Source organism: Aulonocara stuartgranti, assembly GCF_965226115.1.
Source record: "Aulonocara stuartgranti genome assembly, chromosome: 4".
NCBI lineage: Eukaryota > Metazoa > Chordata > Actinopteri > Cichliformes > Cichlidae > Aulonocara > Aulonocara stuartgranti.
Genome location: NC_138942.1, coordinates 39,309,480 through 39,328,152, shown reverse-complemented (window position 1 = coordinate 39,328,152; position 18,673 = coordinate 39,309,480). Strand labels below are relative to the sequence as shown.

General features: G+C 43.6%; 1 protein-coding gene and 1 long non-coding RNA gene across 9 annotated transcripts in view; one reads left to right on the top strand and one right to left on the bottom strand.

The window, feature by feature from the left end:
* Positions 1-18,673, bottom strand: part of LOC309704975 (uncharacterized protein) — a 136,599-nt gene that overhangs the window by 112,783 nt on the left and 5,143 nt on the right. The window lies entirely within an intron of this gene.
* On the top strand, positions 1,435-4,494 carry LOC309704076. 2 transcript variants are annotated; one of them, XR_014276145.1, is made up of 4 exons: positions 1,435-2,412; positions 2,713-2,766; positions 2,868-3,215; positions 3,316-4,494. It is a non-coding gene; the product is annotated as an uncharacterized lncRNA (long non-coding RNA). The 2 variants fall into 2 exon arrangements; XR_014276146.1 differs by having other exon boundaries at positions 1,435-2,766.

The window sequence follows — 18,673 nt, the reverse complement described above, 5'->3', positions numbered from 1 at the left end:
TCTAATTTTAGAGATGTTGCGCAAATGGAAGAACGCAGTCCTACATATTTGTTTAATATGTGCGTTGAAGGACATATCCTGGTCAAAAATGACTCCAAGGTTCCTCACAGCGTTACTGGAGGCCAAGGTAATGCCATCCAGAGTAAGTGATGAAATCAACATCTATATGTAATATTCTAAAGTTTCATAATGAAAGGGCATTTCTCTAGGGTCTTAAAATATTTTAATATGTACACAAACATAATGCAAACACCCTGACCCCCACATTCAGACACACATAAATGCCAGACGTGTCACTTCAAAATAGTCTTTTAAAAGAGATGAGAGTGTGGACTGATTTTCGCATCTGGAGAGTCGGAGCGAAGTTTTGTCAAACACATTTCCGTGGGTCAGCGTAATGCCATCCAGAGTAAGAATCTGGTTCGATATCATATTTCTAAGCTTTTCAGGGCCGAGTACAATAACCTCAGTTTGATCTGAATTAAGAAGCAGAAAGTTAGCGGCCATCCAGGTCTTTATGTCTTTAAGACATTCCTGCAGTTTAACTCATTGGTGTGTGTTATCTGGCTTCATGGACAGATAGAGCTGGCTGTCATCTGCATAGCAGTGAAAATGTATGCTATGTCTTCTAATGATGCTGCCTAAGGGAAGCATGTATAATGTAAACAGAATTGGTCCTAGCACTGAACCCTGTGGAACTCCATAATTAACCTCAGTGTGTGAAGAGGACTCTCCATTTACATGCACAAACTGGAGTCTATTAGATAGATATGATACAAACCACTGCAGAGCAGTACCTGTAATACCTACAGCATGTTCTAATCGCTCTAATAGGATATTATGGTCAACAGTATCGAATGCTGCACTGAGGTCTAGCAGGACAAGCACAGAGATGAGTCCACTGTCAGAGGCCATAAGAAGATCATTTGTAACCTTCACTAAAGCTGTTTCTGTGCTGTGCTGAGCTCTGAAACCTGACTGAAACTCTTCAAATAAACCATTCCTCTGCAGATGATCTGAGAGAGTGATATTATACCCCTCATGTCAAACTGACAGGTCATGAATTATTCATGAGCTCAGGAAGTAATTATTCATGAGCTCCGGAAGTAGGAAGTAATTAAGGAAGTAATAAAATTATGATATTCATAAAATTATGATATCATAATTTTATGATATTCATAAAAAATATGATATTCATAAAAATATGCTAGTTCATAGCTCATTGCTTGCTTTTTCCCCCCTAAAAACAACTAATTGATTATTTTCAAAGTTTCTTATATATCAAATAGCATTCTTTTATTTTTTTTAAGCCATTAAAAAGTTTTTACTTTTTATGCTCAAAAAACGCCATCTGGTGGCGGGTCAGTGGGTGTGTGTGCGCGCGCCCGACACTGTGTGTCTGGGTGCGCGGGGGCGCGCCCGTGTCTCCGGACCGTGCTCTCTCGGGCTCCGTGCTTATGTGTTTTAAAAATCTGTTAAACCATATTAAAATTGTTTAGTTAAACTTGTGCTTTTGTAACGTTCAGTATGGCCGGAAATACAGGCTGCATGCCTTGGGGCAAAACTTTATTTCGGTTTATATGCATTTGTAGATTTAGAATAAAACTCATACTCAGAAAAAAACTCTCGCGATCCCCGCAGCCCCCTTAACCTAATACTTAGAAACATAAGCAGGGAAAACTCCTTAAAAAACCCTCCGCGTTTTCCCCAAAACCCTAGAATAACTTGTTAGGTACCCCCTCTATTCCCAAAACCTTATATTCGATAACAGGGGAAATCCTGAAAAAATCCTTAGTCTTTTTTCTCAAAATCAGCGCCCCGCGGCTCCCGCCCCCGTAATGCTCAGCCGAACAAAGTCAAAACTCCTTTAAAAAATCCTCCGCGATTTCTCCAAAAACCCTAGAATAACTTGTTAGCTACCCTCTATTCCCAAAAGCCTTATAATCCAAAACAGGGGGAAAACTCCTTAGTCTTTTTTCTTCAAAAACTTCCCTCTTACTAGCAACCTCTAAAATTCAACGCACAGTCTAAGTTCTACCTCGCTCTTAATCGCCGACCCTTCCAGAGCAGAGCACAATTTTTTCCTGCTTGTTCGCTCCCCGCTCTGATCCCGAATGCGCTGCCTACCTCGTTTGAAAATTTCCGCCAGAGACCAACTCCCCCTCACTTCGCCCCCCTGCCAATCACATAACAAATCGCACGGCTCCCTTCGCACCCCGGTTAGCCAATCGGCTCCAGGTCTGATTTTACGATCTCCCGCTGAGGTTAAGACTACCGTCGAGCTCCCAGAAGACCTCTGACTTCAGACATATCAACAACTGGCGCCGCTCAGACTGCTTGAGAGCTCGCAACATCCATGAAACCAGGGATCAACAACAACTACCGTCGCGTGCCCTATGTGCATATCACTCGGTAAGTGTTAATCTTCCCCCTCTAACTACATTTTCGCATTTTCCTATTTACCATTCTCTCAAAAGCTTTTTCATCTTCAAAAACCATGCAAAATAGCTTCTGTAACACTTGGAATACACTTTTTAAAAATATAAATAAGCTCGCCTCTAACACTCAGAGCTAAAAAGTGCGTTTGTACACTAAACTGTAGCAGCGATCATGTCCTCATCAGGTACCTCATTTTTCTCACTCTTGTTCATATAATGTTTATATTTTACTGTTTTTCCCCGCTTGTAAATACTCGTTGTTATTTCTTTTCAGACTCTGAGATAAGCGAGCTCAATTCCTCTCTTTTTGGTTCTCTCGATCGAGTTGGTAGGTTTGGTTTGGTTCTTTCTTCTCCTCTCTCTTAACAGCTAATTGTACGAGAAAAACAAAACATTTACCCTCTTTTTCATTTTTATCAAACTTTCTAGATATCTCAGACTTGGACAGCTTTATTTTTTCGAGTTCGCCGAATTCTTCTCCACCAGTGCTTGAGCGATCCACAGGCAAGAACATTCGTCTCTCAACACAGGACAGACAGCATCTGCTCTCTATGCTAGATCGCCCCGCTTCATCCGGCCCTAGTTCCATCCCCGCCGGAGCTTGTTCTCTCCAGCGACCCTCTGGGAAAAACTTGCGCCTGTCCGCCGGGGACAGGCAAAACTCGCTCTCCGATCTCACTCCGGATGCTCCGGCCAATCGGAGCCCCAGAAACGCTTCTTCTTCTCCGCCATCACACACACGAAATGCACCGCGCCTGCCTTTGAGACCCAATCACGGTCAGTCTCTCTAGGTTCTCGCTTTTTCTCATTTTTATAAAAACTATCCCTTTTCTATTTAACTTTACTAACTGTTTGTATCTTACTCTCAAATTCTCAGGGCATCTCAGAAGGAGGAATAGCAGGACCGGTAGGATCGCAAGGACAACGAGGACAAGGCGAACACGCACACGAAGGCAGCTCGCTTCAATCGCTCTTCGTGCGGTATCTCTGTTCGCTGAATTAGTTCAGCTCATCTTATAAAAAGTTTGTGTTTTTTTTTTCATTTTTCTTTTCAACCAAACTGTCTTTTGTGTTTTTTTGTTCTTTTAATATATTCCTGTTAAACAATAATAATAAAAAAATGGATAACCAGGAACAAGATATTTCAGACCCATTTCTTGCTTTAGAAACAGCGTTAGCTAGGTTAAATGAAAATACACAGCATTCTCAGATTACATATTCACAAAACAGTGAGCAACCTGAGGTGATCAATAATAATGATCCTTTAGAATTGCTTAATTTAGCTCTTGCCTGATTAGCGCCCAATGAAAGTGCCTTTCAAAATAATTCTTTGAGTTTGGGAGTGGATCATGATGAGATCCAAACAGAGTCAGATGCGGCTCATTCACAAATGAGTCTGACACAAAACATCTCCTCTTCTGATCCGTTTTTAGCAATTAATAGAGCGTTAGAAGCTTTGGCTCAAATACAAAATGAGGTTCAAATACCGCCAGAGTTATTGAGTCAAATAAACAGGCTAAATCAAAATCGTTTCATTGATTCTCAAAGCCAGCATTCGCTAGTCTTTTCCCCAGACAATGCGTGTCCCAACGAACCGCTCAGCTGCAGCCCACAGCTACAGCTGTCAACCACTTTCAATGACTCTAATCATCAATCACTCAGCTCTCCCACAGACATTGTCTCTGCGAACGACCCACTTAGCCCCGTAAACCATGATCACTCCTTTCAACAAGGGGGTAATCCAGACCAGAGTTGCGCCGGTAATTCAGCACAACCCTCTATAGTTGTTAGAAATAAATTTAATAACGTTGAAATTAGAGAAATTTTGAATTTTCCTCCTCCAAACGATATACCCGACTATGCGCATTATTATCAAGGCGTAATGTCTAGTGCACGTGAAATATCAAACAGGCTTTTCTCTCATGCACGTCCAGGTGATCATATCCAGTTAGAATTGATAGGCCAGCAGTTACAAAATAATGTTTCAGTGATTTTACGTGATAATTATGATTTATCTGAATTTGAAAATTTATTCTTGAGAGCGGTACAGTCAAACTGGTCAGTAATGTGTGATGGTTCGCTGGAGGTTGTAGCTCAGATTGTTAGACCCCCAAATGGCAGTGGGAAAAGATTGCTTAAACACATACTCGACAGCGAAATTGTGAAAAAGAAAAGACGTTTTTTATACGTGGTCCATAACCCCGAGAATAAGTTATGTTTTGCTACAAGTCTTGCCCACCTTCTGCAACCCGATTTTAATGACTATCAAGCACAAACATTAGCTAGAGAAATTCAACAAAAAGCTGGTTTAAATGATCAAACGCCTGTTGGGTTTAATCAAATAATTACATTTGAAAGGTTACTAGGATGTAAAATTATAGTATTTTACCGTAACGAGCATGATCGCACCCTTTGTAAATTTCAGACTAGTACAGTGAATAGCGCAAAAGCGCTGTGTTTATTTTTATTTGACAATCATTACTACGCTATCAAAAATCTAAAAGGATTTTTGGGCACAGCGTATTTATGTACTCATTGTTACATAGGCTTTAACCATGTGTTATCCCATTTCTGCCCTGCTCGCTGCTCAGTCTGTATGCAGCCTGACTGCAACGATCATTTCCTCTCCCCTATTGTATGTACCGATTGTAATCGCACCTGTAGATCTCCTTATTGTTTTGAGAGCCATAAAAAACTCGTTGAGAGGCGTCAAAGGTCCGCCAGCAACTGCGCCCTCTATAAGAAATGTATCAAGTGCTCCAGGCTATATTGTTTAGCAGCACATGAAAAACCTCACAAATGCCAAAAGAGAAAATGCCCAATCTGTCGTCAGGAAATCTCTAGTGATCATCAAACACATCAGTGCTATATGCAGGTTTTACAACGCGAAACAAAACATAATAACAAGTTGATTTTTTATGATTTTGAAACGTTTGTTAACGAACACGGTGAGCACAGCCCTTTTCTGGTGTGTACAAAAACATCAGATGGTAAATTTTGGAGCTCTCAGGGCGAGCATTGCGTTGAAAACTTTCTTGCTCATTTTAGACGCCCCCTCTTCAAGGGCTCAATCTTTATCGCTCATAATGCAAAGGGTTTCGATGCGTACATTATCCTTCGCGGGTTAGTTACGCGAGGATTAAAACCAAACTTGATAATGCAAGGTTCCAAAGTGATCAGCTTTACAGACCCAGACTTTAATCAACGTTATATGGACTCATCCTGCTTCCTACCTATGCCATTGTTGGCTATCCCTAAAGCGATGGGGTTTTCAGAGAGTGTTAAAGGTTTTTTTCCTCATTCTTTCAGCTCCAGACAAAACCTAGCTTATGTTGGACCGTACCCTCCCCCTTCCGCATTTAGTCTCGAGCGCATGACATCAAAAGGCAGACAGGAATTTTACAAATGGTATGATTCAGTCAGCTCTGGCCCCTTCAATTTCATGAAACAGGCGTTGTTATACTGTAAAAATGATGTTGAAATTCTAGCTCGGGGTTGCGCATTGTTTAGAAACGGGTTTATTGAAGAGACAGGAGTAGATCCTTTCAGTCGCAACACACTTGCAAGCGCTTGTCTTAAAACTTATTTGACAAACTTCATGCCGGCCAATTCTCTGGCCCTGCCCTGTCCTTTAAATTACCATAATCAGGTAAAATCATTTTCCTCATCCTCAATTCAATGGCTCGAATATCTCTCGTGCACACAAGGTGTTTTTATCAGACATGCGCTCAATCAAGGAGAAAAACAGCTCGGTAGTTATTATGTAGATGGATATTCCGAAAATAATGGTAAAACATACGTGTGGGAATTTTTGGGCTGCTACTTCCATGGGTGTGTTAAGTGTTTTTCCAATCAGTCCGATGTTAACCCCCTGCTAGGTTCCTCTTTTGCAGAGTTAAACAGCACCACTCAAGACAGGCTCGCTAGATTGAGAGTTGAGCATAATGTGTGTCTTGTTATAATCTGGGAGCATGAGTGGACCGAATTAAAACGTAGTGATGAGAGTGTAATCAGCTTTCTCAAACGTTATGATCCACCAGAGCCTCTGAACCCTCGCAATGCCCTCTTTGGAGGCCGTACAAGCCCAGCACAACTTCGCTGTAGTGCCGGGCCCCATGAGAAAATCAACTATGTCGACGTGACCTCCCTGTATCCATATGTAAATAGTACATGTAGTTACCCCTTAGGTCATCCTCAAATAATCTTTCGAAATTTTCAGGACCCTAAAAACTACTTTGGGTTTATCAAAGCGGTTGTTTACCCACCCAGAGGGCTCTATTTTCCCGTTTTACCATATAAAACAAAATCAGGAAAACTTCTCTTTACTCTCTGTCGCACTTGTGCTGAAATGAACAACCAACAAGGAGCCTGTAACCATAGTAATGAGGATAGAGCACTGAGAGGGGTTTGGACCACTCCCGAGTTTAACCTCGCATTAGAAAAGGGTTATGAAATAGGTCGAATCACAGAGGTATGGCACTTTGAGAGACAGAGTAACACAATATTCACAGACTATGTACATCATTTCCTGCGTAAAAAACAAGAAGCTTCAGGCTACCCATCAGATGTTGTAACTGAGGAGGATAAACAGCTTTACATTAAAGACTACCAGGCTAAGCAAGGAATAACCTTAGACCCTGAAAACATAAAACTAAACCCTGCTAAAAGACAAATGGCCAAACTGTGTTTAAACTCTTTTTGGGGAAAATTTGGCCAGAGAAATAATCTCACACAGAGCAAACTGGTGAGTGACCCCGAGGAATTCTTTAACCTCATGTTCTCTCCAAAATACAAAGTGAGCTATTTCTCTTTTGTCAGCGATGATGTGGCTCTTATTCAGTGGTGTTATGGTGACCTCTGCACTCCACTCCCAAACTCCACAGATAACATCTTCATTGCGGCCTTCACTATTTCATATGGGCGTATGAAACTCTACAGTTACTTGGATCAGCTGCAGGAAAGAGCTATTTACTATGACACTGATAGTGTTGTGTATCTCACCAAAGAAAATCAATCTGAACTAGAAATAGGTAGGTATTTAGGCGAGCTAACAAATGAGTTAGAGCAGGATGATTTCATTACAGAGTTTGTTGCAGCAGGACCTAAGAGTTATGGTTACATGACCAGAAAAGGTAAAGTTGTTTTGAAAGCAAAAGGAATCACACAAACACATGATGTCTGCGAAAAGGTCAACTTTGAATCTGTAAAGATTCTTGTTGACAATTACATTGATAACTGTGAAGGAGGGTCTACACTTGAGGCCCCTCAGCACACTATCGTGCGTAATAAATCAGCCTTTTCACTACAAAATTCATCATTTCCCAAAAAATTCCGGGTTGTTTATGACAAGCGTAGATTGCTGCCAGGAGGTCTGACTTTACCCTTTGGTTATTGATTTTTTTTTGTTATTCGTTTTTGTTTTGTTTTTAAAAATGTTTCAGCCTGCTTTAATCGAGTTTGACCCCAGACTTCATGTGCCATTTTCCTGTATGGTTGTTGGGCCAAGTGGCTCTGGAAAGACCTTTTTTGTGAAATCTGTATTGGAAAACTGTTTACATGTTTTGAACAAGCTTATTGAGAATATTGTGTGGGTTTATACATCCTTTCAACCTCTGTATTCTGAGCTTCAAGAGAAAAATAAAAACATTAAATTCATCGAGGGCATTCCTGAATCATTTCAAGATGAGACCTTGTTTCCCTCACACCAAAGTTATCTCATTGTACTGGACGAAGTTATTTTTCAAGCAGCTAATCATCCGGAAGTGGTCCGGATTTTCACTCAATACAGACACCATAAAAATATGAGTGTGATGATTTTGAGCCAGAACGTGTTTTTACAAGGTAAACACAGCAGGACGATCAGTCTGAACAGTACTTACATGGTGTTGTTTAAAAACCCTCGTGATAAATTACAAGTTAATACACTAGCTAGACAAATATACCCAGGACATGTGCAATACTTTTTGGAAAGTTTTGAAGAAGCTACAAGAGAGCCACACGGATATTTATTGATAGATTTAACCCCCACCTGTCCAGAGCAACTAAGACTGAGAACAGGGATACTACCCTCAGAAAAGCTGTGTGTTTTCTTGCCCAAGAAAAAATAATAGAAACAATGTCTGTAAGATTGAGAAGAAACTTCGCTTTACTGAAGACACTAACCAAAAGCTCCCCTAAAATCCGTAAGGTTATTTTACAACAATGCTCACCCGATTTTATTCAGTCTGTTTGTGAGATTTGTATGAATCTTTTAAAAGGAAATATTCCAGTCACCCAATGCCAGCATAAGAAGTTGAAACGGTATAGAGAGAAAATCAGACAGATGGCCAGCAGACGGGACAGTGTTAGAAATAAAAGAAAGATAATGAGTCAAAAGGGGGGTTTCCTGCTACCTCTTCTCACAACAGTTTTACCCATTGTGGCAGACTTGGCTATTGGAGCCATTCGCAAATAAAAATGCAGAAAATGTATCTGATCTCACCTGAGCAGATCAAACGCTTAAATGAAACACATGCAAATGCTTCTCGAGCGAATATCAGAGAGAAGGCGGAGGATGATCTGGATAGTCAAATGAGACAAGTATTGGAGACTCAAGGTCTAGCCCCAGATGAGAAAATTAAAAAGTATAATATGCTTTTACGAAAGTATCTGGTGCTTGAGAGACAAAAATCAGATGAAAGCAGACACATAACACTAAGACTCCCCGCAGAGCGTAAAGGGAGTCACAGTGAGAGATCAGATGATTATCAGCAGGAAGAAAGCGAGGAGGGGGGAAAGACGGGAAGTGTGAATAAGGTTTTACATGATGTTTTAACCCACATAAATCCACGTTCAAAGAGAAACACTGAATATCTAATGCGTAGAATATTAGCATCAAAAAGTCACATCAGATGGAGTGACGAGGGCGAATTGATGCATAGAGAAAAGCCCATTGTAGGTAGTCAAATGTTGGACCTGATGAAATTTTTAGCAAGTCCCCGGGCAAGTGTGAAACCCATAGGCTGGAGCTCGCTCGCGCGAATGTTGGCGGATGTAAAAATACCCCTATCAACTATTGCAAACTTATCAGCCAGAAGGGAAATTGCAGCGTTAAAAGGTTCGAGAGAAACAGGAGAATACCATACATCATCTGAGGATGATGTTATTGTTAAGAAAAAAAAGAAGAAGAAGAAAAGCAAGAGCATCACACCCGAATGGTTGTATTTCTGATGTAATCAAAAAATAAAAAGTTATTGTTTTTAAAAGTTAATTGTTTATCATGTTTTTATATAACAAAAAAGCACAAATACACCACTTTTTCCGAAAGAAAACGTTTGTTAGTTTTATTGAAATATTTTTTTAGGACAAATGACAATCATTAAAAGCTTTCAGAGAACACGAAGTTTGATTAAAATTGCTAGCCTTACATATTAATACACATCTGATAAATCGTTTTACAAAACACGAGACCATGCTATCATTTTTTATTTGGTCAGAGCTATATAAAGCAAGTACATCCTTATAACTCTTTCCACGCGATTTGTTAGCCAGAAAAAATATGCAGTGTTGGCCACATACAGTGGAGAGTGTGGCTTGTAGCTGTCTTTGATGAAAAGATACACGTTTAGCGTGCTTTTTCAAAAATGTTACAATACTTTTCGGGTAAAAAGGATAATCTGGTGGGAATCCAAATGAATCGTAAAAACTAGCACCTCCATCTTCGTCTAAAGAAATAGCCAGCCAGTGAGTTCCAGGCTTGTTCCTAGGATCTGTATTTATGATCATATATGTAGGCCGTTTAAACGAGCGTTTGAGTAATGTTAATAATTCATCTTCTGCATATACTCCAAAAAAACTATCGCCCACTAACAGTCTCATAATACTTTCCAATTCGTGATTGTTCATGATTCAATAAGTGAAACCTTAGTAATAATCAACCAAAACTTGTCTTTTGGAATTGATCTCGAGAATGGAATCATAACAAGCATAAACGATCAGTGTCGTTGTGTGAGGCAGTGGCACTCTGAAGCGCATTTCAAGTCTCAAGTTGCCATTTATCACAGGTGACAAGGCCTGACTGTCATCTGAAGGATTCATATTGAAAACAAACAATGTATATCCTTGTTCAAACTCCTGTCTGTCAATGCACAAGGACAAATCTTTCAGGTTTCTCCCGGTAGCAGTGTACAGGCTGTAAAACTCTCTTACGGACTGATTTTCAGCAAAATTGGGTTGAAACGCTTTGGCTGGTATTTGCTTACTCTCATGACACAGAGCCAAAAACTCTAGATTATTGTGTTGGAAATTGAAAGGGCATAAATCATATCGACCTGTAAAAGCCTCATGGTTAACCATGCCAATTACTAGGTAACGGGGAAGTGAGCCCAGAAAAAGATTCTCATGATGTGATATCCGCGAGTTCTCGGGTATTGAAAATGTTTTTACATTAATCCGGGAGATGGGGTACAATGCATTCGCTTGCATGAGAGCGGACGCGTGGCCAACACGGACAGCGGGGGACACCGTGACTTTCCTTACGAACAATGATGCCCCAACAATATTGAGATGGTAATTGGCATTTTCAGGCGCCATGAGGGTGAAAGCATCGTTGGCTCTTGTGAGTTTAATCCGTAGATCCACATTATTTAATAAGAGTTTTTCGCAGAAAAATATGTCTGAATGTAGCAGACCGATCACGTGGAACTCTCGCGAGCGTTCACTGTAAACTGCCCTCCGGACTAAGCCCCTATTAGGCCCGTTATTGACAACATGGGAGTCGTGTGCGCCAGCAGTATCTTTGTAAAACAGACCTGCACTAAATTGAGTTTTCAGAGTTTCTTCTGAGTAATTTAAATATGTTTCAATTATGGCTCTATATGCATGTGTCGAAGTCGCTTGTGAAATCAGTCTGTCGCCCAATGTGACGTCACACTGACTGAAGATGGTGTTTAAAGGGTAATTTATAATTCCAACATTAGCGTCTGCTCCAATATCGCTACCATCATGGTTTGTTATTTTCAGTCTTAAACTGAGCAGTGTATCATTCAGATCTAAGTAATGCAAGCCATTTCCGGGGACATAAAATTCCAGAGGCCCCCGATCTGTGAGTGCTGTTACAGGTAGAATTTCTGAATAACATTTGTCCTCGATAGACATCTGAGTGAGTGGGGCTGTAAAAATATCTAACTCACTCAAGGTGCATTCGTTTGATCTCTCGTGAAGTAAAGACATTGCTATTTGCTTCTTAGTTGATGTTGTTTTTAGAATATATCAGTCTTGCGTCCTATCCGTCTGACGGTTTTCCCACTCTGTCTCTTTTTCATCGTTTTCCTGTGCTTTTTAAACTCTCTCAACCTCTGACCAGGGGGCCGCTTCAAGGGTCTGCGCGAAATTAGGGTCAACCCCGAACCCTCTTGCTGTTCTGGTGTGTTCGAGCGAGTTAAATTTGAGAGTGATGAGGTGACAATATCAGAAGCAAAACCTTTGACCGCAGATTTGAGGTGTGGCTTTGCGATGCTCACACCCCTCTTTATGAACGGGGTTACAAATCTAAACAATTTAGAGAAAATAGACGCTATTCCGCGCCCGTAAATTACAGGCGCACCTGAAAAGCCGGGCAGGCCGTTACCAGCCTGCGTTTGATAATACCCTATAAATCTATTATTATCCATTTTTTTGATATGAGTTATGCAAGATCCTTGACAGGCCGGAAATGTAGCTTTACTATCGTTTTACCGTAGGTAAAGTTTACGGGCTCGTTCTGATCGGTTTTGATTTCAATATGGATATTTTCGATTTGTCTTCGTGCGACTGAAATATAGTCTGGTTTATTAAAAGATAGGGTCACGATATCTCCGTAATTGCCCTCTATTTTCACAGTACGCAGTAGCGGGGAGTAGCTATCACCCACGAGCTGTAAGGCAGCTATATCAGAATAACAGAATAGATGATAACAGCCAGCCTTTATATCTGCAGGATATGGGGCAAATTTGCGCTCGAATCGTTGCCAGACACCTGCTGGTACACCAAGCATATATGCGAGAGGCGGAAAAAACCTTAGTTGATATATTCCCCCAGCTGTGAATTCAAACGGGTCCAAAGCTGTGGTGAGGCATGGTTGTTTTAAGAAGTTGTGAATGAGAGAGCGGTTGCGGTTTTTAAGGGTTAGAATTAGGAGGAGGCGGGGGTAAGGGGGACCGGATGTGGGGGCTGGGGATATGTAGAGCGTAGCGGGTTATTTCCAACCATGACCAGCTCAGTTGTACTTTTACTCATTTTGAACAGGTCTAAGATTGTCGCATTCTTCTCGGCCATCATGTTGAGCCAGTCCTGAGTCGGAATCTGAAGCAATGTGCTGAAAACCCCGGACTGGGTGTTTGTAAGGTCCAAAACAAAATCATCTGTGCAGGCTCGATCGCATGTTTGTCGACTAGCTCTACATATCCATCTGCAAAATGGGGTGCTCTTGGTCTGCCACTGGGTGTATGTGACGGTTTTGCTCACCGTGTTTTCAGTCCGGAGTCGTTTGTGTTCTTGGGTGAATGGGGGGAATGAGTACTCCTCTTTGAAAACCCGATGCGTCTGTGTTTGCTGGTCTCTGGTTCGCGGTTGCTGCGAGCTCGTCTCCCGCATGCTTCTCTCTATTTCAGGGGTGGTAATGAGTGTAATAACAGCCCAGTCAGAGCAAGTAAAAGCGATCCGCGGTGTTAGCGGACCAAAACTTTCACCCGCTTTGAGCTGATAGAAAAAGATTTCACTCTCTGGGACGCTGAAGGCATAACCCCAAAACCCCCCATTGTTGAGGCTGAATCTTTGCTCCAAACGGTTGACCGCTGGTGTTGGCTGCACTCTGCAGAGATGTAGTCGTCTGAGTTCTGACGGCGTGGCGGAGGAGCGGTAGCAGTGTACAGGCGTTTGAGAGAGCACAGTTAGGTTGGTAGGTCTCACGGCCATGTTTCTTTGCGAAAAAAAGAGAAAACTTGCTTGTTTTTTCTGAGAGAGAAAAAAAAACAGTTAAATTTAAGCTGAAATGTTAGATTATTTATCCTGAATGGGAGTAAGAGAATAAACCTATGGCTGAGAAGGTAAATCAGACCTGGAGCCGATTGGCTATCCGGGGTGCGAAGGGAGCCGTGCGATTTGTTATGTGATTGGCAGGGGGGCGAAGTGAGGGGGAGTTGGTCTCTGGCGGAAATTTTCAAACGAGGTAGGCAGCGCATTCAGGATCAGAGCGGGGAGCGAACAAGCAGGAAAAAATTGTGCTCTGCTCTGGAAGGGTCGGCGATTAAGAGCGAGGTAGAACTTAGACTGTGCGTTGAATTTTAGAGGTTGCTAGTAAGAGGGAAGTTTTTTTTTTTTTTTTCCAAATGACATCAGAAACAGCAGTATGCGACATTACGTGATGGCAGAGCTTCAGTTCATCCTTTGTCATTTTTTTTTTTTTTTTTTAATAAATAGGACAGGGGGAATGAATGAGAGAGAGAGGGGGAGAGAAAGAAAGAAAACCAAAGGGGAGAAGAGACGGTGAGAAGGGGGGGAAGAGAGACAAAAAAAAAAAAACTCCTGGGTCACCTGTATGGAGAAAAAACAAACAAACAAACAAACAAACAAACAAACAGAGGAGACAGCAAACAACAAAGAGCAACATAATAATAGAGAAAACAAAGCACCATCACAATAAACTAGCTAGTCATAGATATCAGTATTTACTAAGTAATAAACAATATTGTGCAGCACGCAAGATAGACAGCGCACAGTGTGCTTTGAGGCAGCAGCCAAGAAAGCTTTAGTCCGCGTCTGTGAATACCCATGTGTGCATACCTGTGTGGATCAGCATGCTTGCATTCCAAAGGTTTCTCCATGTAATGATCTGCTAGGGAGTGTGGGGGGGCCTCAGCCCCGTCCTCCAGGGTGTGAAGCGGGTATGGAGGAGATCAAAACTCCAGACATCCAGAGGCCCCCAGAACACAAAAGACCATGGAAGACCAACAGAGGGGCAGCCGCGCCACTGTTCCAGTAAGAGCTGAGGAGAGTCCCAGATGAGGGCTCACTCAGCAGCCGCGGAGCAGAAGTCAGGGGGGGTTGCAGTGACGCGCCCGTGAGCTCCGCCGGCCCCCAGCTGCGCCTGAGTGACCGAGCCCTAGGCCGAGAGGCCGGGGGCACCCCACCTCCAAAGGGGGCCCGAGCGGGCCCCAGGCCCCAGGCCCCGACAAGCGGCCGCCAGGGAGTGAGCCGGTGTGTACCCGGACGCCCACCCCCAGACACAAAGAACCACCAACACACCGACACCTGAGGGAGTCCGCCACCGGCAGGGGAAGTGGTGGTGGGTGGAGATAGGCCTCCAAACCTTGGAGGGCCTGAGGTGTCCCCAGAGAGGTGGCGTCTGATACCCAACCTGACATATAGACACAGACATACAGGCACACACAGACACAAACATCCATTCCCACCCTCATGCTCTCATATGCACTCACTCCACACTCAACCAACGTGGAGACAGACATAAAGAGACGCTGTACACACAATCACACTCCCCAAGCGTACTCTACAATCCGGGTCTAGGTACCCTTGCCCCTGGAGGGGGGAATTGCACCCAGACCCAGGTGGTGTTACCCTTTTCCCTGCGGTGGGGAGAGGCAGACCACCCCGACTCCGCAGCAGCAGGGAGGCCCCACACTCCAGACCGCAGTCGGACGGCCAACTCCTCCTACTAGCCCTCCCGCTCCAGCAGGCCGCAGAGAATGGGGGTGGGAGAAGACTCCAAACCTCCCTCCACCCGCTCATTGTAGTGTTGATGCATATGTGTTCTAAGGTGCAATTAAAACCCAGGAGGGCATGGAGCTACCTGCCAAGGAGCAGCAGGTAAGCGCATAGTCCCTCCTGCTAACCCTCAATGACTAAGTGTATTTAAAATTGAGAGGTGGGCAACGACGTCAGGGGTGAGGTATACACCCTGATGGTGATTTGGACTCCGTGATTGTGCCCACCCCCAAGATCCTATATGTATGTGTAATGAGAGTGTGAATAATGTGAATGTCTAAGATGTGGGATAAAATTGAGGCAGAGGCAGCCAGAAGGGGACAGGGGGGGGGGGTAGCCTCCTCTGCACCCTGGTGACATACCCCCACTCCAAGGCCCTGCATGTGTGGGTGGTTGTGGAGGAGCGGGAAGAGGGAGGCAGCTGGAGATGGGGAGGGAAGGAAGGGAGGGGCAGGTAACCCCTCCCTGGGGCCAGCTCCCCCGCTGACCCCAGTAGGCACTCCCACCCTCCGCGACCCGCCAGGGAAGGGGGGCCCAGGCCCATCAGACCGGGGCCCAGTGCAGTAGCGCCCCCCGGCTCCACAGAGCCCTGGACAGTCCACCCAACCCCACCACAGAGAAAACTGCACCCACCCTGCTCTGGAAGGGTCGGCGATTAAGAGCGAGGTAGAACTTAGACTGTGCGTTGAATTTTAGAGGTTGCTAGTAAGAGGGAAGTTTTTGAAGAAAAAAGACTAAGGAGTTTTCCCCCTGTTTTGGATTATAAGGCTTTTGGGAATAGAGGGTAGCTAACAAGTTATTCTAGGGTTTTTGGAGAAATCGCGGAGGATTTTTTAAAGGAGTTTTGACTTTGTTCGGCTGAGCATTACGGGGGCGGGAGCCGCGGGGCGCTGATTTTGAGAAAAAAGACTAAGGATTTTTTCAGGATTTCCCCTGTTATCGAATATAAGGTTTTGGGAATAGAGGGGGTAACTAACAAGTTATTCTAGGGTTTTGGGGAAAACGCGGAGGGTTTTTTAAGGAGTTTTCCCTGCTTATGTTTCTAAGTATTAGGTTAAGGGGGCTGCGGGGATCGCGAGAGTTTTTTTCTGAGTATGAGTTTTATTCTAAATCTACAAATGCATATAAACCGAAATAAAGTTTTGCCCCAAGGCATGCAGCCTGTATTTCCGGCCATACTGAACGTTACAAAAGCACAAGTTTAACTAAACAATTTTAATATGGTTTAACAGATTTTTAAAACACATAAGCACGGAGCCCGAGAGAGCACGGTCCGGAGACACGGGCGCGCCCCCGCGCGCCCAGACACACAGTGTCGGGCGCGCGCACACACACCCACTGACCCGCCACCAGATGGCGTTTTTTGAGCATAAAAAGTAAAAACTTTTTAATGGCTTAAAAAAATAAAAGAATGCTATTTGATATATAAGAAACTTTGAAAATAATCAATTAGTTGTTTTTAGGGGGAAAAAAGCAAGCAATGAGCTATGAACTAGCATATTTTTATGAATATCATATTTTTTATGAATATCATAAAATTATGATATCATAATTTTATGAATATCATAATTTTATTACTTCCTTAATTACTTCCTACTTCCGGAGCTCATGAATAATTACTTCCTGAGCTCATGAATAATTCATGACCTGTCAGTTTGACATGAGGGGTATAATATCACTCTCTGATCTGTTAGCTGTTTGACAACTACTCTTTCAAGGATGTTTGATATGAAAGGAAGGTTGGAGATTGGCCTATAATTAGCTAAGACTGCTGGGTCTAGAGATGCTTTTTGAGTAAAGGTTTAACTACAGCCAGCTTGAAGGCCTTTGGTACATAGCTGATTATTATAGATAGGTTGATCATATTTAAGATCGAAGAATTAATTAATGGCAGGACTTCTTTGAGCAGTTTTGTAGGAATGGGGTCTAAAAGACACGTTGATGGTTTGGAGGAAGTTATTATTGAAGTTAACTCAGAAAGATCAATTGGAGAAAAAGAGTCTAACTTAACATCAATGGTACTGCATCATGTTTTTAAATAACATGATGCAAGATGGCGGCGCGCACAGACGCAGCGGCCCGGAGCTCCTACACTTTTGCACTTTTGGTGGTACTGTGCATTATTTCACACAGTCTGGGGTTACTTCAATACAACAGAGATGATCTACTACAACTAAGCCGTGGAGATCTTCAACTAACATCCGAGTATCTCATCCCCCCGGAGATCGTTAAGCAACCCCCGGGGCTACCCGCAACAGCAAGCCGCAGGAGGAGACGTTGCGAGCGGAGGCAGAAGAGAGGCAGGCGGGGAGGCCTGTGGGCACGGCTAAAGACTAGTCCGTTTAAACCACCACTCCCGATCATATTCCTCTCCAACGCCCGTTCAATCCGTTACAAACTGGATGAAATACGACTGCAGATCGCCACTCGACGGACTTTTAACAACTGTTCGTGCATGATTTTCACTGAAACCTGGCTGGACGGCGCCATTCCCGATGCGGCTATTGATCTAGCAGGCCGCACCGCCTATCGAGCCGACAGGTCTGCGGACTCGGGTAAGAAGACTGGCGGGGGGCTGTGCATCTATATTAACAACTTTTGGTGCACGAACGTCACGGTAACGGAAAGACTGTGCAGTACAGAGGTAGAACTGTTGGTGTTAAAGTGCCGTCCATTCTATCTCCCTCGGGAATTTTCTGCCGTTTACATCTGCGCTGTTTACATCCCACCAGATGCTAATGCTAAGCTAGCGTTAGCACAATTGAGCAGCAGCATCAATAACAGCCTGGTAGCACACCCGGACAGTGTCTTTATTGCGGCTGGGGATTTTAACCACGCGGACCTGAAATCTGTACTTCACAATTTCCACCGTAATGTGAAGTGTGCTACCAGAGGAGATAGAACGTTGGACCAGGTGTACACCAACATGGCGAATGCATACAGAGCCCAGGCTTATCCCCACCTGGGTCTGTCAGACCATCTCTCCCTTCTGCTACACCCAATATACACACAAAAGATCAAGAGCACTGGGATTACAACCAAAACCGTGAGAACATGGCCGCAGGATGCTATTCCGATGCTTCAGGACTGTTTCCACTGCACAGACTGGGATGTATTCAAGGTGCAGGACACTGACAATCGTGTCGCATTGGACAGTTACACCTCCACTGTCTTGGACTACATCTGTTTCTGTGTGGACAATGTAACAACTTGGAAACGATTCCGTGTGTTCCCTAATAATCCACCCTGGATGACACACGGAGCTCAACAACTTATTCGAACGAGGAACAACGCTTTCAAATCCGGGGACCAGGAGGCATACAGTGCTGCCAGGGCCAACCTGAGAAGAGGCATCAAGACTGCCAAGCAGCAGCACAGGAGGCGTATCGAGGCCAGGTTTGAGAACAACACAAACCCAAGGCAGGTCTGGGAGGGCATCAGGGCTATCACGGACTACAAAAGGAGAACACCATCACCCTCAGCCGACAGTTCTACTC